This window comes from Lissotriton vulgaris, chromosome 1_1, assembly GCF_964263255.1.
Source record: "Lissotriton vulgaris chromosome 1_1, aLisVul1.2, whole genome shotgun sequence".
NCBI classification, from domain to species: Eukaryota; Metazoa; Chordata; class Amphibia; order Caudata; family Salamandridae; genus Lissotriton; species Lissotriton vulgaris.
Genome location: NC_141685.1, coordinates 879363591 through 879387621, shown reverse-complemented (window position 1 = coordinate 879387621; position 24031 = coordinate 879363591). Strand labels below are relative to the sequence as shown.

Genomic DNA, 24031 nt, shown 5'->3' with positions numbered 1-24031 from the left:
TATAGGTCCTGAGGGAACTTCTTTAGTATTGTGTGCTTTTCTAACCCCACCTTTCCATGCATGGCTTAGAAAATTATGTTGATGATTACGTTATCTGGTGCTTTACAGTGTGTTTGATTTGTTCTGAATTCCTTCCATAATTTGTGTGCCTTATGCTAAAATCTTATTACCATACCTAATTGTAATATCACTTTAACCTGTTTTTTTCAGTGAATTTCTAGTGGGGTCCTTTTTTCAACTAAAGTTAGATCTTATTACTATACCTAAATATAAAGTCACTTTAATCTTAGTTTTTTTCATTGACTTTCTAGGTTTGTTTTTAAAAGTAAGCTATAATCTTATTAATAAACCTAACTATAATGTGACTTTAACCTTTGTTTTTTCACTGAATTTCTGTGTTCTTTTGTTCATATTCACACAACTACTCTGTTGAGCACAGTTTTCAGCTGTTCACAGTGATAGGTTGGCCACTAAGCCTGTCCTCTGGCCAGGCCTTGCATCCAACCCACTAAGGATGCCCAACCCCCACCTCACTCAGCCTTCCACTGAGCACTGCGAGGGGTTGGCCCAATTCCAGGGATGCAAACAACCCTGTGCAGCCAACTTCCACACAGGCTTCCAAACCTTTATTGTACATGGCCTTTAGCCATGCACGGCAGGGGGTGGCAGGAGGGCCAGGCCTGCAGCCAGTCCCTGCGCCCATCCCCCGCAGGCATCAGCAGTGTGCAGCATGGGGTTAGCAGCATGGCCTATACTATGGCAATGTAATTGACTCAATCCCCTGCGAGCACACTTTCCCTCCCAGCAGACCCCCACCTCCCAAGTACATGTTTTCTATTTTTTATTATTTTATTTTTTGCATTGCCACAGTACAATGAGCAAATGTCACCTCCATGGTACTGCAGGACCATGCAAGCTAGACCCAGTGACACTTGCAGGGTCCTGCAGTACAGCTCCTGCATGAGTACTGTGGTGCCTCACAGGAGGGCTGAGCTGGGTCCCGCAGGAGTACTCATGGTACAGTTTTGTTTGGGCCTATTAGGGTAGTCGTGCTGAGTCCTCCACATGAATGTGAGGGTGTTAGAGTGCCCTCTTATCTCTTATTTTTTTTATATTTGTTCAGGACATTAGACTAAGACCTCATGTACTGTAATGGTAGCTGCAAACGTTTTCTTCAAAGTGCAACCAGCCTATCAGACTGTTTGGTGCTGCAGGACCTGTACCAGTCCTGTTGGACCAAAAAAGCCAACGGGAAAATAATCTCTCTCAACCAATCAGAAACGCATATTTTTCTTCCTAATCAATAGTAATAAGCACTTAGTTGTCCCATCCATGATGCGTGGCATCCCAGAGCACTTTATCATAGATATAGGTAGTTATAGTTAGGTCTGCTTTTCCATTAATGGAGTGTTTTTTGGTTTGCTAATAACTTTGGCCCAGTTTGATGAATCTCCACAAAACTTTATAAAACTTTATAAAACAAAAGGTCATCCATCTCAACTCCTTCCTGGACAGTTTTACGGTGATCCGTCAAGCAAGGAGAGAGAATAAAGGGTAGGGGCCCAAAACGCAAAATCCCCATGCATTTTCCATAGACTTCATTAAACAAGAATACAGCAAAAGCTGCTGAACGGAATTACACCAAATTTGGCAGGATGCTAGATCTTGGTCCCCAAATTTTTTTGTGATTTGGTGTAAATACATTCAGTAGTTTTTGAGATATTAGGGGTCAGAAAATATAGATATTTGGACGGTTGTGCTTGTGAGCCTGCGAGACTCTCACAGGAGCACCAGTTTAAAAATAGAGTGTACTGATTTGCACAGGGAGTTTTGTTTCCCTTGGGCCATTTCACTCTCATGGGCGTCAAAATTCCTGTGAGAGCAAGCGCTCTAATTGGCTGCCAGCAACATGAGAAAAATGTTGCTGGCAGTCTTTACGGGACTCGGGGAGTTAGCCCCAGTCCTGAAGTTCTAAAACAATAATATAAGAGGGCAAGGTAGGAATACCCTGACCCCCTAGGGGGCCAAAGGAACCCCCCTGGGGCCAAAAAAGAAATAAAATTGTAAAGAACACCACAATCCTGCAAGACTCTTGTGGGGTAGGGACAAAAATGGCTTCCAGGCCTCATATAATAACATTATGCCCCTGGGAGCCTACTACCAGGGCTCCTTTTATAAAGGGGAAGGGTTGCGTTGCCCCCCCCAGCCAGCCCGAGCCCCCAGAAGCCTCAAGAAGTCCACAACTTGGTCAAAATACTATTTCTATAAGAAGGGGGATGTGCAGTTCCCCATCTCCACCCATTAGACGCTTTGGGGGTGCAGCCATGGTGCTTATCCTATTTAAATAGGAAGGGGGTCCCCAAGGCCAAAATTGGCCTGGGGAGGCAGGCCACATACCCCTGTCCCCATATAAAGTGCAGCTGGGAGACGGAGTTTGGAGATGGAGACCCCCCCAACCCCTAAAAACTGCGCAGTGCCCTGGGACATGGAGTCCTCAGGACGAAATCCGTCCCAAAGGGGGGCCACATGCCCTCTTCCCCAAACAAGCACACCAGGCTTTGGGGAATGGGGTCCCTGGGGCAGATATCGGCCTGGGAAGGGGGGCCTTGTGCACTCCTCTCCAAACAAAATACACAAGAAAGTACCTGGATTCCCACTTTTTGTTTTTCAGAAAACCACACTATATTCTTTTAGTGGTTAGGTTATTTTATTCAACCTCTTATTTTTTTAATTTTAAATATTTTCTCTGAATAGGAAATCTCTTCTATTCTCAGAAACACATATAGTTTATACAATGAAAACACTTTAAATACACACACATATACAAATACTTTTAGACAAAATCAATTTGACAACATAAACACACTTATGTACAACAATTGCTCCACTTTTCAATTCAAAAGAGCATGCTGCTCGATATAATTCATCACAACAAGCAGCATGGCCAGTGTTTGCCTATTTGTAAAGCACCATGAAAGATTTTAATTAATTCCTTCAATCTAAGAGGATGCTTTAATTAATTCCTTCAATTTAAGAAAAATGCCAAATGCAGACGCGTTTCCAGCCACGTATAAATTCTTCACGGGCTTTCATCAGGGCTTCTTATTATGGGCAAAGGTGGATAATCTATGAAGCAAATAGAAAATAAAATAAAAACTAATCAGCAATAGTACTTCTGCCCTTCCTCGCGGCCTTTATCAATCCCTGAAGGTCCCATCACATACCTTCTAGACGATTCTTAAATTGTGGATGTTTAGTGGTTTCCAAAGTGTGGGTAGCAGCCAAAGGCGTAATTAATCTGTAAAAAACAATCTTCTAGTTCACTAATCGTGTCTGCTGTGCTCAATTTCATGGTTCTAACAGTGGGCACTGTATCCAAGCCTACCTTGCATCTACGTCTGGTTCGTGCAAGCAGTCAATCTTTCCCAATGCGTGGTAATACAGGGGGTCAGGGCCTGAGTCAGCTCTGTGGAGAAGAGAGTATATATTGTTGCGATATTCTCCCATCTAACTTCATTTCTGACATTTTATATAGCCCTTAGTTTGGCATACCTGTGTCTATTTATGGCGGCATTTCGAACACGGCTATCTTCTTCTTTCAGCCGCTCCTGTTACAAAACAAGGCCAATGCCCGCGTTAATGTGCATTCTCTACTTCAAACGGTGGAAGTTATAAACCGCTACCACAGCGTATTCTCACCTCTGTATTTCTGAAACACCCGAGTCCCCGCGTTCCTTCTTGGCTATGTTAGTCACCCGGAATCTTCCTCGGTCATGAGTGTCCCCCGCACTATAAAACACCGTAGCCATAATTACTCTCAAGCTCACGGTAAATATTACGGCATTTACAATGAGTTATTGGATCCTTTCTTACCTATTCAACTTCGTATCAGCCAGAAAGTCAAGCGTCCTCGCTGCAGGCAACAGCTAATTTGTGTACCCGAAAGTGATGCCTTGTTAACCTATTCAATGCGCCTCTGAGGATGCTGGGAGCTGTAGTTCAATTGCGGTCCCTGGTATTTTCGTGCAGTTCAAATTACTAATCTATACGTGCCTTCAAATCCATTAGGTCTTCAAATGTTAGCATAGAATTTTTTTTAAAAGGGGCTGTGCTCGGCTTTATACTCATAAAGTAGCATGCTTAGCAATACACTATTTAGCAAGCTGTACTCTAAATTCGCTGTATGTTCTTCTTCATACTCATAAAAGAAAAAATACCAAGGGTGCCCCCACACTTCACGCTTCCACTATATATATATACATCTTTCTGGTATTTAACTACCCCAAGTCAGTCCAAGTCTATGAATACACCATAGTGTGGTCAATTCCAATCTTATATCCGCCTCCAGATAAATATAAACGCAATTTAATGACAGAGCTTAAACCACTCTGGATAACTCAGACATTTCATTAAGGCCCGTTAGAATGCTATTAAATTTCATGATTAGGTACGCTTCCTTAGTCAATAATAAGGAGTCGATGTCTGCAGTGAGTCTGGATGTATTTACTACCATCAGAACTGTCCATTTAAAATCATGCTCTGAATGATTTTCTGTCACAAAATGGTCAACCATTGGGGCTGTGTGCACCTTCTTCTTAATTCTGGAACGATGTGTAATTCTGTGGTTAATTTGTTGGTTGGTTTTGCCAATGTATATTTTTTGGCATGGAGAGACTACCGCATATATGACATTTTTTGTCCTGCAGTTCGAGAACGTTAAGAGTTTCCATTTAACATTTTCATGATTGAATTCTGTTCCCTCTATTGTGCTTGCACAGGCAACACACATTCCACATTTGTGGTGCCCCTCCACTGGTTTTAAGCCCCATTGGGCGAGTAGTTCTTTTTTCACCTCCCTAGTACTGATGTCAGCTCTTACTAATTCCTGCCCAATGCTTTTGCTTTTCCGCATTACAAACAGGGGGCGCTGTAATTTAATCTCCATGTTTTCCAAAAGGTGCCAATTTCGAGTTATTATTTGTTTCATGAGAAATATAACAGAGTATTAAAAAGAATCTTCTAAGAAGAGTGTAAATTCTCTCTAATAACTCAAGGCTGCTTACAAAAGTTAGTTTCTACTACGTAGAATCTTTCTCCTGTTACAGACTTTTTCTGCAGTACCAAAAAGTTGTGTGGACCATAATGAATGCAAGTTTGCTGTCACTTGCACATAGAGTTACTCTTGAATGAAAACATTTATAATGTGTTCAGTACCTCTACACAGCTATGGTGTATTAGGAGAACATGCATTTTATAAACACTTAAACTCATTAGCAGAACAAGCGTTGTACAAAATAACGTAGAAAAATAATATGGTAGTTACCCGCCACTATGTAAACTGTAAAACAAACTAGCACACTCATTGGATGATGGCATCAGGTAGATCAAAAGAATGCAGAAAATTAGAAATCACATGAAAAACACATTCCTGAACAACGTCAAGACCTCTGATATCGAGAACAGGTACTGTGGCCACATGCTTGCTTTTTACTTGCATGGTACCTTGATGTCAACAAGACACAGTAAGTCAATGTTGAGTCCACCATCAACATAGAGACCAAGACCTCCGTCAACGTCGAGACCTTCATCAATGTCGAGACTAGCAACAAGGAAATCAATATTATGACTATCACTGTTGAAACCTTAATAAGCTTCTTATTCAATATCGAGATCTCCATTGTCGGCGTCTCCAACAAAGAGACATACAGTAAAGTGGTTCTGTCACCTTAAATGATGGGCAATACCACCTTTTTCTGATTCAGAGTACTCCAGAACATGCTCACCTATGTGGGATGTGACACCATAGGTCAGTCTCTCCTCACCCCCTGACTCAGAAGGTCTGCGTCTCTGCGTTTCTCACCAGTGCCACTGGCTACTCCTGTTTTGCCACAGTACCCATGGTCACCAGTGGTCCCACAGGTTTTTTATCAAAGCCTGCACCTAAAGACACTCCACAAAAAAGGAGATGCCTTAGATCTAGATCTCCAAGAAGATCAAGATCTACAACACAATCTGGTTCCACAAGACAATTGAGATCCCCAAGGCAATCTAGATGCCCTTGAAGGCACAACAGACGTCGTAGTGAAAGATCAACTTCGCACAGGACCACTAGGCGGCAAAATCATTCACCATCAGTGTCAAATCTACAGATCATTTGTCCATTAGAGATTATTTTCCAACACTTTCAGATTCTCTACCAGCTACAGTATCACCAATAGACAAAATTATTATTATTATTACATTTAATGAGATTTTAGTAAGAGGAGTTACCAAATTAAACATCCCTATCCCAATGCCTACCACCTCTGCGTCAGTGATTTTTGAAACACTTCACCATAGGTCTTTGTCAAGAGCTATTTTGCCCTTGATTCCAGATCTTTTAGAACCTGTCATTCAGCTATTTCTAATTCCAAATTCTATAAAGTCTGCACCATCCAGAATGATAACATATATGGTACTGGATCAAGCCCTCCCTTTTTAAGGCTGGACCGTACTCCTGATCCATTGATAATTAATGCTGTAAATGAATCTCATGCTGTTACACCTTAATCCACTATTCCCCCTAACAAGGAGAGTAAGCATATGGATTCTGTGGGAAGGAAATTTGTGGCACAGGTCTCACCATCACGAAAACGGTAATGCAACTGAGTTACTGTGCCAATATGACAGATCTTTGTGGGAATCTTTGCAAAGATTTACAAAAAAGATGCCAAAGGAAAGCAGACAGGATTTTCAGGCAGTTTCACAAGATGGCATGATGGTCTCAAATCAGGTCGTACTTTTAGCAACTGTTGCTTCAGACCTATCTATCCATGGCTATTGTTCATGGAATTTGACTAAGATGCAATACCTGGTTGAGGCTGACATACATAAAACCAAAAGCGAAAGAGCGTATCTTACGCCTTATTTTTGGGGGAATTCGCTTTTCAGATCACCTAGATTATGAGGATGCCTGAATGAAGGCCCTCTATGACAACTTCAGCGTGCCAGCAGAAAACAGCACCACGCCCGCCCCACCACCGCCGTAAAATGTGTCCATCACCTCCTGGGTCCGTCGAGCTCATCTCAACCATGAAGAAGACTCACTCAGGAACCCCAACGGACCCCTGCCTCCTCACATCTTCCACAGGGCCGCCGCTGTCATCGCACCCGAACTAGGACAAACAATCAACTCCTCCCTCATATCTGGCATCTACCCAGACGAATGGAAGCACGCAGAGGTGAAACCCCTCCTCAAAAAACCAATGCCCGACCCAACCGACCTGAAAAACTACAGACCCATCTCTCTTCTCCCTTTCGCAGCCAAAGTCACCGAAAGATTCGTGAACACCCAGCTGACCGCCTTCATCGAAGAAAACTGCATCTTAGACGCCTCCCAGTCTAACTTCCACAGCACCGAGACTGCCCTCCTCTCAGCAACCGATAACATCTGCATGCTGCTAGACCAGGGGCACACCACGGCCCTCATCCTCCTAGACCTCTCCGCAGCCTTCGACATGTCTCATATCGCACACTAGCCACCAGACTCCACAACGCAGGAATATAGGGAACCGCCCTCGACTGGATTCAAACCTTCCTCTCCGGCAGAACCCAGAGGATCAGCCTCCCCCACTTCCTTACCGACCCCACTGACATCATCTGCGTAGTACCCCAAGGATCTTCACTAAGCCTGACACTCTTCAACATCTACTTAGCCTCCATCGCCGCCATCGTCAGACAGCACGGGCTTTGCATCGTATCCTAATCCGACAACACCCAGCTCATCCTCTCACTCACGAAGAATCCCGAAGACACCAAACTCTGCTTCCAGGAAGGAATGAAGAACGTGACACCCTGGATGAAGTACAGCTGCCTAAAGCTCAACTCCGAGAAGACCGAGGTCCTCACCCTGGAGTCTTGCACCTCTGCCTGGGACAACACCTGGTGGCCCCCCGGTAGAAATATAAACCTCCTAAGGGGTTCACTGATGCACCTGGTTATTTTAAACCAACAAAGAAGAGATTGGCACATAATTTGTAATATAAATAAAACATATGTATTGACCTCAGATGAGGGAGACTACGTCACACAGTACCCTCAGGTAACTGTAGGATGCATTCTAAGGAGTACAGAAAACCGGGGCCTTATACATGCTTGGATTTACATAGTCAGCATAAAACCAAGGGGAGGTCCTGCACATGTAAGCATGCAAAATGACTAATATGGGTATACAAGATTTGCTTCCTCAACAAAGTGGGAGGGGATATTTTTCTCCTTACATCAGCAAGAATAGCCTGACAGTTATAACATAAGAGCAGGTGCATTCTACTAGCTAGGCCCCTCTGAGCATGTGCAAGGCTCTGGAAGAGGGAGAAAGCGCATAGCAAGCACATGGCTAACTTAGATGGCTGCCAAGTACAAAATGGCTTTCAGCTCATGCTAACAGCGATCCCTGCAATCTTTAACAGATAGTCCTTTTAGCATGAGCTAACGCCATTCCTATGATCCAGTAGGAACATAGAAAATATTTGCACATTTATTTTCATAAATTTATCAATACCATAAATCATTCCTAGGTGGGCATTTTTCATTCTAAACATTTCATTAAGCGGGTATATATAAGGTATAAGCAGGAGTACAAAGGAAACAAAGCATTGGGTCATAATTAATATACAGATAGCAGGAGAGAGTATTGACTATTATCACAACTGAATTATCAATTTTTTTTCCAGCCCTAAGCAAAAGCAAATCCTAGAACAATCTAGTAAAAACATTTTCAGGGCTCCTATGCATTTCATTGACCATCCATTTCAATTTCAGAATAGTCAACAGCACATATCTAAAACATTTTCTATAGACTTTTCCAGTGTTCCCTTTATGAGGCCTAGAACATAAATTTAATGTACTTTTAGGAGGAGGGCAAAGTCACATCGCTAACAAAAAGAAGTATTTGGGAAATTAAAGCCGCTGTACAACCAGCCAGAGGGGAGTCTTCTCCCTGTGTCCCTTTGAGCCTCACAGGCAGGCTCTTGTTGTTTCCACGGTGGAGCTGCACAACTAGCAACTCAGGAAGCACAGCCCAGTGCCAAGGGAAAAGTTTCTTCTTTCAGGATAGGGCAATCACCCCCCAGGGCAAATGCCCTCAGTGATCCTGTCCAGTGTCTCGGGCAGTGCACCAGTTTTCTTCACTTCAATCTAACAGGCACCAGATACACAGCACCTGTACCCTAAACTCAAGTCCTTCCCTAACTCCTATATTACTCTACTGCGCACTGCTCTTTTGTTGGGGCCAGACATTGCATCCAGTGTGCCCAGGTATCTCTTGACCAACAAACAAAGGTGCAAACTTGCATTTACTTTGGGACCAGGATTCAGAGGCCTGATTCTAGGATCTCTGAAGCAACCCATGTTTCAAAAGTGGTCACCTCAAGCAAAGCCTCCTTGCCGTTCTGGTCGGTCTGTGACTCTCTCAGCTGGGCATCAAAAACCTTGATCTCAGATTTCTCCTTACTGATTTGTGACCCCATCTTTCGCCCAATACAGTGGCAGGGGTACACAATTCACATCCCAGGGCCTCCGCCTTCAATGAGGTCCTAGGTGCCAGCAACGCCTGTGCTGGTTACCTTCACCTTGACTTCAAGCTGGACTGGTGCTGACTCCCCAAGCTGGATCTGATGTCCGAGCCCCTCTGGCAATAGTTGTAAGGCAGCAAATATCTATTTGTGGACAGAACAAAAGGTCTTTAGACAAGGCACATAAATAATCTATCAACATAGAGGATAGTCTCAGAATACTTCCTAGTCTTGGGACGCCCCATATATTAGCAAGGCATCCAAGAACCACTTCATCTATCTGAGAGTAAAACAAAATCCCTGGACCTATTACTCTATTTGAAGCAGCTAAGGAAGTCTGTGTTCATTTACTAAATTCTGAGGAAAAGAGAAAAACAATACAGACATACCTTAAATCCTTACATCTGTGTATTCCCATATTACTAATCTGAAGACCCTCAAGAAAAAAGGAAAATGTTCTACACTTTTACTCATAGATTTTACATTACTTGTGCAGGACCGCAGACACTTCTAAAATGATTTCTCTTAATAAAAGCACCTACATTGTACGCCTAGGACCATGCTCTCATGTTATAGATGCAACAGCAAAATCTAACACTGCTAATTTAGCAGGGATTCTTATTACAAAAAGAACTAAAAAAAGCTTCAACGTAGTGGGTACATTTTCTCCAGCAGAACATGTTGTGACAAACTCCTATAAAACAATATTTCTTCAAAAATGTTTGCTAAGAATCACATGGGCATCTTCCCAAACTATGCAACATCATCTCTAATAAGGACTGTCAGTTTATTTACACAGACTAGCTAATAATAATGGTGTTATCACTTGAGAATTTTAGAACAAAAACTACCCACATCTAGTTCCCCTTGAAAGTCAAATTAGGGAACAGCAATCTTGATTACTCTTCTTTTCATAAAAACATCAAATCTAATGGGCAGTAACATAGCATATATATTGTATTCATTTTATTAATGCTAACAGTGTTTAAAACAGTATTACTGAATAGCCAATTAAATGTCTCATGGCTATTTCACAGACAGCTTAGACAGTCTCAAAACCAAGTGAGAAATAGAGAGAGAAAACATAAATTTGCCCACCCTTAATTTGTAGAGGAGCTAGCCACCTTCCCCCATTTTGACAGTAGGAAACCTGAAACAGGTTTCACTTCTGTCAACAGTATCAACCCCTATTTGTAGCAACTGGGCATAAACAAACTAGGAGGAGGTAAATAGAACATTGAGCTAGCTAGAAACATTAATAACCAACCACCAATCCCTTTAGCAAGTATACTAGTTGTAGCATGAGGGTGAATGAATACAAACTAAATCCCATTGCCATATTATCTCAGCTCTAAAAGCATTAGTGCTATATACATGGCAGAGCTATCTGTCAATCAGAACTCACTTATACCATTATATTGTCTTCTGTTCATATGAATGCATAAAAACTTGCTTTTGCCAAAAAAAAAGTAAGCAAAACTTCTCCTTCTCTTCAGGCGCAGCCATCTTGTCTTTTAAAAATTGGCAGAGGTCAAAATGTCAAAGCAAACTTGGCTCTGAGTCCTGCTAGGCTTCTAAATGTAGAACTCGACCTTTAACCCTTTACCAGCTGTCCCATTTGGTGCGCATGACTTTCCATGCAGCTTTTCCAATTCAAAGCAACTATGAAGAATCACAGCTGAAAGGCAGTTCTGTTATTCCTGTTTTCCAGTAATTTAGAATTACGCTTAATAACTTCTACTGGGTTTTATATGTATTTTCAATTGTAAGCAGTGTGCGGTATACTTTTCTAGCAGTATAGAGGTCAGCTATTTGTGTTATACTTAAATCTGTGCAGTTACTGAAGCCTAAGAGCAGTTTGAAAGCTGCTCTGAGTGGCAGAACTGCTTTTAGACAGTGAAATTTACCCAATTTCGACTTTGGGGTTTGGGGGACTTAAAAATGAATATCCTACAATATTTTTGCATAATTGGAATCCCCAGAATGTTCTCTAGATAGCCTAGGAACTGGAAATCAGAAATGTATAAGGTAAAGCCTTACATAAATGAGTTTTGTACGCCTGGGTAATGTGACATTTTCCATTTTAGCCCCCCCCCCACCCCCCCTCCCACCCAATTGCGGTACAACGCTGCTTAAATTCAGATTTAATGCTAGGAGTTTACAGTATGATTATTAAGCTTTATAAAGATGAAAAAACAAATTTAATACACTTATTTTTAATAAAATGTTTTTTTCATATAATCAATTTTTTTTAATAACTCCAACCCTTTTTATGGTTCCACATATGAAAAGCAAGCTTCATTCCTTCCCAGTCATATTTAAACACATTCATTTATAACCCTAAGCACAGAAGCCTAATTTGAAACATGAAAAATCTGCGACACTTTTTAAAGGACCGTTAGTATTATGTAACATCAGAACCATGGATGTGCTTATGTAAAAAGGCATTAAGAAAGGAAAATCCCTACTTTCAATTTTACTCTCTGTTATCCAAAATAATGAAACTGTATTTGTAACTTTTAAAACAACAGTCTGGAATGCAGGCTTTTATACCATGTTTGCACTGACTTAAGATCTAGTTGACTCAGCATTCCTTTCTGTGGCCTGCGATCAGAAACAGCCATGTGCTATTTACACAGCTGTTTGAAATAATTTGTTTCTAGTGTTGAAATGTAAGCAGGTCACAGTCTATTTAAAAGTCAGTCTCTTTAAAAATCAGACATTTCAGGGCAGTCAAAATCTATTGTTCTTATTATGTGTGTTTAGTTCAGCAACAACCAATTTACTCAGATGATGTGAATGCCTTTTAATATCTGATACAATATATCTAAGGAAAATGCTGTAACATTTAGTATTTCAGTCATAATTATTACAAAGTACACAATTTCGTTTTTGAGGCCTATTTTATTCCGATTGAATGTGAATTCTAATTTTATCTTTAGCATTGTTCAATTTGCACACATCTATAGTGTCTTACTCTGTCGATTTAATAGTAACATGCAGCTATTTAGCATAAGTTATATAATTCATTTCTAAATTTTTTATTTAATATGTAAGTAACTAAATGACATTTTTCATAATAGAATGATGACAGCAAACAAAAAAGATAAACAAACACAAAGAGCTCATTCCAGACATTCACAGAAAGGGGTCATACACTCAGAACACACAATACAGCCCGCTTAAGGCTAGCCATTCTTACACAAAGAGCGCAATCGCTACTTACTCACACAAGTACCACCAATGTCAGATCACAAACTACATAGACATTTAAACACACGATTAACTCACATATCAACACTTAGGATTGAAACAAAAAACAGCCCACAGACTGTACTGAAACCAAACCTTTTGTAAATACTAATTGTAAGTCATGTTTACAAGAAAAACTTCTCAAAAGTAGCCCAAAAAAACTGCACAAAAAACAGCCCAAAGACTGTTCCATTTTGAAGAAGCTAAAATACACCAAATTCACTATTTTTGGCTGGCAGAACACAAAAAGAATCGCCCGGCATATCATCACTTATAGACAGACCAGGATCCTTTTTTCATGTACATATTTTAATTCCATGTGGTACGTAGTCACCAAGGAAGAAATCAGTTTTTTATACCTAAACCTATTTAGATATCCCTTCGGAGCCGGCTGATTCGGTTCAAATCCTATTATGGTACCTCCAAAAAGCAACACATTCTTCCATGTGCGCTTGAAACAGGCATGCCAAAATTATTGCAGAATATGCAATATTATACAGCAGTGGCACTTAACACAAAATGTGCTGTTACATATAATTCACAAATTAGAGAAAAATCTACTAATTACCTCCCTACACAAATTGCAATTCATATATTTCCATATTCCATCATCTTTGGCCTATACCAAAACAAATCACATCAACAACCTTTCCAAAGCACAAATCTCCTAAGCACAAATCTCCAACCTCTCACTGCCAAGTTCTGAATGACCTATCGGTCGTTTTTAGAATACTCACGCCAAAAATGTTCTCAGTCAGGAGCTGTAAACATTTGGAGGATCAAACCAAGAAGACCAGAAATATACTGGGCTGCAGAGACAGAGAATCTCCGTGTACAGGATATCTCCTCAGTAGAGTCCTGTCCTGTACTCCTCAGTAGATTCCTGTCTCCTGTCCTGGATAGCCGCTTCTCTGATGAGGTCCATGTTGAGCGCCATTTGTAGAAATATAAACCTCCTAAGGGGTTCAATGATGCACCTGTTTCTTTTAAACCAACAAAGAAGAGATTGGCACTGAAGCTGTAATATAAAGAAAACATTTATTGACCTCAGATGAGGGAGACTACGTCACACAGTACCCTCAGGTAACTGTAGGAGGCATTCTAAAGAGTATAGAAAACAGGGGCCTTATATATGCTTAGGTGTACATACTATGTAGATGAGGACAGTTCCCAACAGGTATTATGTAGAGACCGTTTAAAAGATGTATGCAATAAGCATTACAAAGAAGGAAGAGCCAAGGAGTCAAGAAAGTTTTTCATAAACAGTGGTATTATTTCCAAATTGGTCGAAGGTCAATACAGTTAAAGTAGCACTGTACAGAGTGGATCGTGTGACAACCCGGTGACACTTGGTGCAGGTGCTATATACAATAAGTGACAAGTGAGTGTGCAAGTGTTTAAAATGACAGCTTCATTGCCTGCAACCCGCTGTGACAGCAGACCCCGGTTACGGCCATCCTCCTTGATTCATTCAGGACTCGCCTACGCCGCTCGCTGTCCAGATGGAAGAATCATCCAGTTATCGTGAAACACTGAGGTTTAACCCAGGATTTGGATTTTGCCATCCTTGGAAAGCTACTACCACTGTTCTCATCGACAACCCCGTCCTGATGAGGATCCCGAACAACAGGGATCGAAACGCCGTCGACTAGACAGCTCGAACTTAAAGACGCATTCCACATCTTGTGCTCCCATCTTAATAACTTTGTTTCAAGTGAACAATTACTTGTCTCCACTGGGGCCATCATTTGATGTTGTAAACTCTGTTTTAATGCGTCGTAATTGCTGTCATTTTAAACACTTGCACACTCACTTGTCACTTATTGTATATAGCACCTGCACCAAGTGTCACCGGGTTGTCACACGATCCACTCTGTACAGTGCTACTTTAACTGTATTGACCTTCGACCAATTTGGAAATAATACCACTGTTTATGAAAAACTTTCTTGACTCCTTGGCTCTTCCTTCTTTGTAATGCTTATTGCATACATCTTTTAAACGGTCTCTACATAATACCTGTTGGGAACTGTCCTCATCTACATATTGCACCCATCCCAACGTGGTTTATGGGTTTTCTCCTGTTGTTTTCTTACATAGGTGTACATACTAGTCAGCATAAAACCAAGGGGAGGTCCTGGCACATGTAAGCATGCAAAATGACTAATATGGGTATACAAGATTTGCTTGCTCTACAAAGTGGGAGGAGAGATTGTTCTCCTTACATCAGCAAGAATAGCCTGACCGTTACAACATAAGAGCAGGTGCATTCTACTAGCTAGGCCCCTCTGAGCATGTGCAAGGCTCTGGAAGAGGGAGAAAGCACATAGCAAGCACATGGCTAACTAAGATGGCTGCCAAGTACAAAATGGCTTTCAGCTCATGCTAACAGCGATCCCTGCAATCTTTAACACCCCGCCTTCGGAAGCCCGCCCACCCAGACTGACCACGCTCAGAACCTCAGCATAATCCTCGACACCATCTCCTCCACCAGTTTCAACTGCCTCCGCATCCTCCGTAAGACCTTCAAATGGACCCCTCCCCCCCCGACTGCAGAAAAACTGTCACCCATGCACTCATTACCAGCAGACTAGACTACAGCAATGCCCTCTAAGCCGGAATCAACAAAACTCTTCTAAGCAAGCTCCAAACAATCCAGAACGCCGCAGCCAGGCTCGTCTTGGGGACACCGCGCCACAAACATATGACCGAACACCTATGAAGCCTCCACTGGCTCCCCGTTGAGAAGAGGGTCACGGTCAAACTCCTCACCCACGCCTACAAATCCCTCAACAACATCGGGCCCAAATACCTCAACGACCGAGTATGTTTCCACGTACACATTGAGAGTGAATTGCTCGGAAAGCAGCGCGGTCGGGGTGATGCATATGCCAGGAATTCAGTGAATTTCACCGTCGGAAGTTGGAAAGTGATTTAGAAGTATTTACACAGCGGCACTATGCTCCAGTTCGGAGACAGTGTAGGAGTGTCGGTGAGAGAATTTTTTTACCGGTTGTGGTCGATCAACGCGATCTCGGGCATACAAAGTGTGTTTCCCACCCTCTATACTGTGCAACAGTTCTGCCTTATAGCAGTTTGGTCTGCTCAGTACAGAGCAGCTTTGAACTCAACACCGGTACTCATCTGTGTGAAGATAAATACCCCTGATGAAGGGACCAAGTGTCCCGAAATGCATTGGGTTCTGGAATTTGTGACACAGAAAAGTCTGCTGTTTTATGATTTCGTTATAATGTAACGTGTTTTCTCGTACACAAGAATAAGCAAACATTTGTTGCAGAAATTCATATCGTATGAAAATCAATCAGAGGAATTTTGATTTTTGTTTCATTCGTAGTGTGTGTGGGAGTCCTAGTTGCCACTTTGGAACTAGGCCACTTGTTTTGTTGTATCTCATATGCTCCGCAGGCATATTTCCCATCACAGCACACATATAAATCAACTGTAGCCCAAATTAAATAAGAATGTGCCCTTCTCACCCACTTTATTTCCACGTACCCAAGAGACACCTCCGCTCCCCCGCTTCCGCAAAAGCAAAGCCGGCGGGAGAGCTTTCTCCTACATTGCAGCCAAAACCTGGAACGAGCTCCCTATCAACATCAGACGCTCCCCAACCCTCCACACGTTCAGGAAGGACCTCAAGACCTGGCTCTTCGACTGACATGGGGCTGGCTATGGCCCCCCCCCCCCACCTCCAGCGCCAGTAGACCATCACGGTTGAGTAGTGCGCTTTATAAACTACTGATTGATGAAGCTTTTTGTAGCCACATAACTAATAGTTTGGACCCCATAATTCCTATAAAAAGTTTAAAAAAATAGGAAGAAAACCTCAGCCCCCTGGTACAGCGAGGAATTAAGATTACTATGCTCGACCTGTAAGAAAGCGGAGAGGAAATGGAGGAAGACCTACTCTGTATCAGATAAAATAGCTTTGAAGCTGGTATCAGCCACATATAAAAAGGCTATTGCTCTGTCCAAATCAAACTTCTATGCTAATTCCATTCTACAAGCCTCCAATAGTACAAAAGCTCTGTTTCAAATCGTCAAGGAACTCTCATGCCCAATAGGCACAAGCAAGAAGGTAGCTGCCTCGCAAGAACTTTGCGAGGAGATTGCTGCTCATTTTAAAGATAAAATTGCGAAAATTGTCAGAGACCTTGACCTCAATAACAGCAGTGACCTGGATAATTCTGCCCGGGGACTAGATGAAGTGGTCCGGGCAAATATCTCCCTGGACATATTTCCCGCCCTTACTGCCGACTCTTTTAAAATCTTGGCTAACAGCGTGGCCTCTGACTCCCCACTTGATCCTCTTCAGTATAAAATCTGGAAAACTGTAGGCCCTGGTTACAACAGATTTGCAGTCAATCTTTGGAAGTGGGAGTTGTTCCAAGGGCATGGAAGTTAGCAGTAGTAACCCCTCTGCTAAAAAAAACATCATTAGACCCCAATACACCAGCAAATGTTCGACCTATTTCTCTCTTGCCTTATCCAATTAAAATCCTGGAGAAAGTAGTCAGGAAAAGCCTCTCTTGTTATCTGGAGGACAACCATCTGCTGGATAGGGACCAATTTGGATTCCGTCCAGGTCATGGCACAGAGACCGCCTTGGCGACTGTACTGGACAATCTGCAGATGCGAGCTGACAATGGGAGTGACACCATTTTGGTGCTACTCGATATGTCGGCCGCATTCGATACGGTGAGCCATGTAATATTGTTGGAAAGGCTGGAGAGTATAGGGGTGTCAGGTCAGGCTTTAAAATGCTTGAGATCTTACCTATCAGGAAGACAGCAGATGGTGAATCTGGCACCTTTCACCTCTAGTAAGTCTTCAGTGCAATATGGGGTACAGCAGGGCTCTGCGGTCAGCCCTGTCCTGTTTAACATCTACCTTCAGCCTCTGTTCCCTATAATTAAATCTTTCGGCATTGATTTGGTCAACTATGCCAATGACACTCAACTGGTGTTCTCCCTTGAGGGGAGACAAGCAGTGTCGATGGACCTCTTCCAGGAGTGTATGCAGCAGACGGCTGGATGGCTCAGGAGTAACTCCCTACAATTTAATGGTGGGAAGACAGAGGTGGTTTACTGCCCCACGGCCAGATTGTCCCAACAGTTACCTCCTGGAGTTCAGGCTTACACCTGAAGAGGAACCTCTTACTCCAGCTAAAACGGTGCGAAACTTGGGAGTCTGGGTGGACAGCAACCTTCAAATGGAATCACAGGCTAACAAGACTGTGTGGGTATGCCTTTCTTTGATGCGTATGCTACGCCAGATCCTTCCATTACTCCCTAAAAATACGTGCGCCTTGGTAGTGAGGAACATAGTGCTGAGTAGGCTGGACTACTGCAACTTCCTGTATCTGGGAGCGCCGCAATACATCTTTCAGGGGTTGCAGAGAGTCCAGTCCATGGCGGCAAAGATGGTGCTGAATAGACAACGTAGGTCCTCAACAGTGCTGGCCTTGAGAGAACTTCACTAGCTGCCCATCAACGAAAGAGTAAATTTTAAATCACTTTGCATTGTATTTAGAGCTGTGCACAACTTAGGTCTTATCCTGTTACAAGAGAAATTTACTTGGTATAATCTAAAAAGGCAGCTTCGATCTTCTAGTACAGGCCTGTTGGCGACTACTAGATTTAGGCGCTTCAGGATTGGGGGGAGGGACTATCGTGGTGGCCGCCCAACTATGGAATGGGCTGCCACAGAACATTAGACAGGCCAACTCGCTGACGGATTTCAGAAAGAGCCTGAAAACTTGGCTCTTCCCTAGGACTGACCTTTAATACTGCCCCTACGGTTGCCTCGTTAGCGTGTAGGTTGATTTTTCTAAGTCTGAGCGCCAGGATACCCGTAGGGTGACAGTTGCGCTATATAAAAGCTCAATTCAATTCAATTCATTAATTGGACACACTGAATGCTGTAGGTCGTGAAAAGAGGAACTAATGCAGAAGATGCTAAAAACCTCTGATAGAAGGTATTTTCCACAGAAGGTTTCGACCCCCAAGTGGCAGCCTCAGCAGCAACAACAGCAGCAGCGGCTAAGGCAGCCTTTTCACCCCAGAAAGTTGTCTGGAAGCCAACAAATCCATCCGCCTCTGCAAGGAAACCTCACCAGAAACATTGAGGCCTTCCTTTCCTCCTCTCCATCCGTCACGCTAGTGGGGCTTGAATTTTGTACAGAAAGGATATTCTCTCAAGTTCATTTTTTTGGGTGAAAATTTCTGACAGCTCAAAATTCACCTTTATATAACGTACGTCATATTGCATATTGATCATAACATAAGTACGGTGTCCACAAGAATACAGACCCAACATTTCTATTTTCCGTTTTCGTGCACAATGGTGCAACTCCCAACTCCTAAACTCCCTCCCCACCCTCCCCCCTCCCTCAGCACTTACTCAATCCGTACGATATATTGAAAAAATTGAAAATGGCATTGAACGGATCATAATGATTCACATAGTATCTATTGGGTTTCTCGACCCCCTACTTTTATTCTCTCAAGTTCATATATCCTCCCCCTACTATACCACCTAAGAAAAAAACGTTTATTTCCATCAGGACTTGCGTCACAAGGAAGTGAACGCCCAATTTCAAAAGTATGCAGTGGAGCAAGTACCTTCTTACCAAAAAGGAACAGCAATTTATTCCTGTTTCTCTTTGGTGCAAAAGAAAGGTCTGAAATGAGAATTAAGACCATTCTCGATATGAGACTTAGGGCCATATGTATCAAGGATACGAATTGCAATTCCGAATTTGCGATTTTTACCGAATCGCAGATTCAGAATCTCAAATAGGTATGTATGAAAGAAATCGCTAATAAATGGTGATTCGGGAAAAGTCGCTATTTATTTGCGATAACCAAAAAGTGATTTCTTAATTCCAAACAATCGCAAAATTGTGATTCCTTAACGGAAAAAATAGCAATTTAGCGAATTTCGCAAATCAGCCAATCTGAATCACTGGTGCCGAGTGAGAGTCACAGTGAGGGAGAGTGGGAGAGTGAACAGTGCTACAGAAACACCATGGCTGATAGTGGAAACATGGCAATGCCAGAAACACAGCAGCAGCAGCAGGATGGAGACACACCCAGAAAAAGTAAGCTAAAGTTCTCTGAGGCTGAACTGGAGACATTGATACAGGAGATGGTTCCAAATCACGATTTGCTGTATGGAAAGAATTCCCTCAAGGTTCCAGAGACCCGTAAAAGACGCATTTGGGCATCCATACAGGCGAAAGTGAACGCGCTGGGAGTGACACACCGGAGTGTGGATGTACTACCCAAGCGCTGCTACGACCTGCGCTAGCACTCCAAAGAGAAGTTGGCTGCCAGGCTGGAGCAGTCATGGCGCACCGGTGGAGGGACCTTAACTGTTGCGGAATCCACACCTCTAGAGGAACTTGTGGAGGTTACCCTGCAACCAGAGAGCGTGACGGGCGTGGCTGACCTAGACAGCTCTGATCAACAAGTATCCAGACCAGTTAAGAAGCATGCCATCACACCCCAAACACCCCCCCCCCCATACCCCCCCGCAGCGACCTAGGGGCACGGAAACCAAATTTCATGCCAGAGCAGGTACACAGGCAGACAGAGGAATGCATCTTGGGAGATGTAGTCACATGATAATCAAAGTTGTGTTAATAAGCCACGCTAGTCAAATATTGCATGTGCAGGTCAGGAAAGGGAAATAAAAAAGTAATGTAATCCCAAACTGTGAAATAATTTATTTTCACATTGCAAATGAGTAAAGTTAATAAATGTGTGCTGTTCTGTCCACAGCACCATCAACTACACTGCCTACAGGCAGTGGAAGACTCACCGAACATCCAGATTCTGGAGACGCAGGCCAGGAGCTAGGAACAGATGGGGAGGACAGCCCTGTCAATCCTCCAAAGAAACAGAGGAGAAACATAGTGAGGCCACTACCACCAATGGACGACGAGGCAGAGGAGAGCAATGGTGATTTGCACCCTGAAGACGCACGGCCACAGCAAGAGTCCTGTCCACAAGAAAGCCAAGGCCCAAAAGGCACAGCCAGGCGCAGGCATCGCAACACCAGCAGCTTCGGAGACCAGGGAGAGTCGGTGTTTGCCGGCCTTGAATTGAATATGCTACAAGTGCAGCGCCTGCAAGCAAAAAACATTAAGGCATTACAACGCGAGATGAGGGAAGAGCTCGGGGGAATACAAGGCGAACTGAGGGGTGCCATGCATGCGCTGTGTGATGAGCTGCGCGCAGAACGTGCTGCTAGGCGCCGAGAGCTGGAACGCATGGACCGTTATAAATGGGCCATCAACCGCTTGGCCTCTGCCACTAACATCCAGACCAGGCGCAGCATTGTAATGCAGCAGGAGTTTTCACATGGGATCCAGGACATCGCTACAGCAGTTTTGCAGGCAACATCTGCTCTTGACGAGCTGCGGGCCCTCCGTACTACAGGCCCTGGAGTTCTAACTCCCAGTGAAGAGGACGCACAGTCAGTGCGGAGCAGCAACACCCCACCACCCATCCTGGAGAGGCGCCGTAGTGGCAGGAGTAATAGGCCTGCAACGTACAATTAGAAAGAGCGGTGCAACAACAACAATCAGCAGGGGAAACATTTTGTTAGCATTGGGAGAGGTCAACTATTTATTTATTATTTATTTATTATATCGATTTTTAGAGCGCGCAAATACCCGAGGGTGTCTCGGCGCTATTGTTGCAGAACTCTCTGTCGGAGAAGGGGGGAGTTAGGCTTGAAACAACCAAGTTTTCAGTTTTTTCCTGAAGTTGAGCAGAGTTGGTGCACATTTGATGTGGAGAGGGAGTGTGTTCCACAATCTGGCTGTGGCAACAGTGAAACGTTTGTCTCCCCAGTTGGCCCTTCTTGTGCGGGGGACTGTTAGCAGGTGAGCCGAGGATGAACGTAATGTCCTTTGCTGTTCGAGCGGGCGGAAGGCTTGTTTTAGGAATAGGGGGCCATGGTTGTGGATAGCTTTGTAAGCTATGCATAAAGCTTTAAATTTGATGCGGCTCCTCACCGGCAGCCAGTGTAGCTGTTGGATGAAGGGGGAGACAGATGCAAATTAAAGACTTGACTTTGCAATCACTCCGGTTTAATTGTTGCACTGTGACTTAAACAAGTGCATGATATTAGGAGTGTTAGTAGTTGCCATGAAGGATGTGTGGCATTGTTTCTCCTGCAAATAAAACGCAGTTACACACATAAGAGTTGTCATTGTGTCATTCTTTCTTACCTAGAAGTAGTTGCGCGTAATCTCAACATGCCTCTGGCGCCCAGCTGCAGCACCAGCTACACCAGCTGCCATGCGTCCAGGTCCAGGCCCCTCCACGTCAGAGGATTCAGATTCGCTCAACTCCACTGGTGTACCTTTCCTGGTGGCGATGTTGTGCAGCATGGCACATGCTACCACTATTTTGCAACATGTTTCGGGGCTGTACTAGAGTGCTCCTCCATTTTTATGTATGCAGCGGAATAGGCTCTTCAGTATGCCAAAAGTTGGTTCAATGGTGCCTCTTGTGGAAATGTGTGCTCAGTTATATCGCCGCTCCACAGCATTACAAAAGGGGGGTGGTGATGGACGGAGCATCTGAATCAATCAAACAAGCTTCCGAGGACCGGTTTCTGGCATTCCAGCCATCTTCAGCCCGGCTTGCTTGAATCCAGGGGCAAAGTCAGCAAGGGACTCACGTCTGAGCATACCCTGCCACACTTATGGCGGCCAAAAGCGGTACAAAAGGGGGTGGTGATGGACGGAGCATCTGAATCAATCAAACACTCACACTCAGTCACAGCATTAGCAGGATTGAGGTTAGATGTCATGATGATATCCCGGATTGCATAAGCACTGTCACCTGTGGGTTGAAATGTAAATGGTTTACCTAGTAGGTACCCCTCGCCAAAATCACCTCTTGAGAGTCTACGGTATAGCCCACTGTGACGGAAGATGAACGCGTCATGTGTGCTGCCTGGATACTTTGCTACTATGCCAGTGATTATGTTTTTTGCATCACACACCACCTGTATGTTAAGTGAATGGTAGCATTGCCGGTTCCTGTATACGTACTCATTGTTTGAGAGGGGATATTGCGACATGTGTCCCATCTATGCATCCTATGACGTGGGGGAATTGGGCAATATTGTAAAAGTCGTGCTTGGTCTGGGCTAGTTCCTGTGGGGTGATGGGGAAGTAAATGTGGTGTTACATCCTCTGTGCCATGGCGTCGAGGAATGCATGGAAAAAGCGCGACAGGGCACTTTGTGACACCCCTCCTACTGTGGCTATCACCCCCTGAAAACTACCTGAAGCCAGCAGGTGTAGTGAACACAGGACCTGGATGTGAGTGGGGATGGCTTGTGTCCTGCGTGTGGGGTGTTCAAGATAGGGTCTGAGTTCTTCAATTAATTCTAGTATACTGTCTTCCTCGAGTCTGTAGTGGTGTAAATGTCCTCCTCAGTGCGCTGGTAGATGGTGATGCACGCACGGAATATCCGCTCCTGGCGTCTCCTCCTCTGCGCAGCAGCTCTCAGTCTTCGCCTCCTCGCTATCACGTAGAGCCCAGACATTGTGGAAAAGAGTCTGTTGCATTGTGGGCTTCCTTAAATACTTTGCACCTGGTTACCACCTGCTCCCACTTGGTGGTAATAGCGATTTCAAAAATTGCGAATTTCGTGAAATCGCAATTTGCGATTTTTTTGATACATTCCATTGTGATTCCTTATTTGCGGTTTCCAGATTTGCGATTATCGCTAACTGGGATGATCGCAAATTAAGGAATCGCTATGGAAATCGCAGAATTCAAGCTCACGCAATTTAAGGAATCGCTATTTTAGCGATTCCTTATTTTGAGATGAATTTTTGCTTCATACATTGGTATTTGCTCATTTTTAATCGCAAACGCTATTTTTAGTGATTCGCAGCATTTGCGACTAAAATTAGCTTGATACATATGGTCCTAACAAACTAATGGATAAAAGAGAGAGAGATTCAGGGTATGGCCTTGCACCAAATCTACCCAGAATTACATCAAGGGGATTGAACGTGCGCAATAGATCTTTAGGATGCATAATTCCACATTCCTATCATTAAGAAATAAAGGAAATTCCTAAGATTTCTTCTAGCAAGTTCAACCAGTTCAAAGTTCTTCTGTTCGGCCTCAAGTTGGTTCTGCACACCTTTTCAAAGTGCATGGCAGTGGTGGCT

General features: G+C 43.5%; 1 protein-coding gene and 1 long non-coding RNA gene across 2 annotated transcripts in view; one reads left to right on the top strand and one right to left on the bottom strand.

The window, feature by feature from the left end:
- The window catches only part of NAGA (alpha-N-acetylgalactosaminidase), a 509595-nt gene that overhangs the window by 474383 nt on the left and 11181 nt on the right, over positions 1 to 24031 (top strand). The window lies entirely within an intron of this gene.
- LOC147748076 (uncharacterized) lies at positions 2822 to 3458 on the bottom strand. Its single transcript, XR_015299708.1, has 3 exons — positions 3386 to 3458; positions 3225 to 3298; positions 2822 to 3126 (listed from the first exon to the last, which is right to left on the bottom strand). It is a non-coding gene; the product is annotated as an uncharacterized LOC147748076 (long non-coding RNA).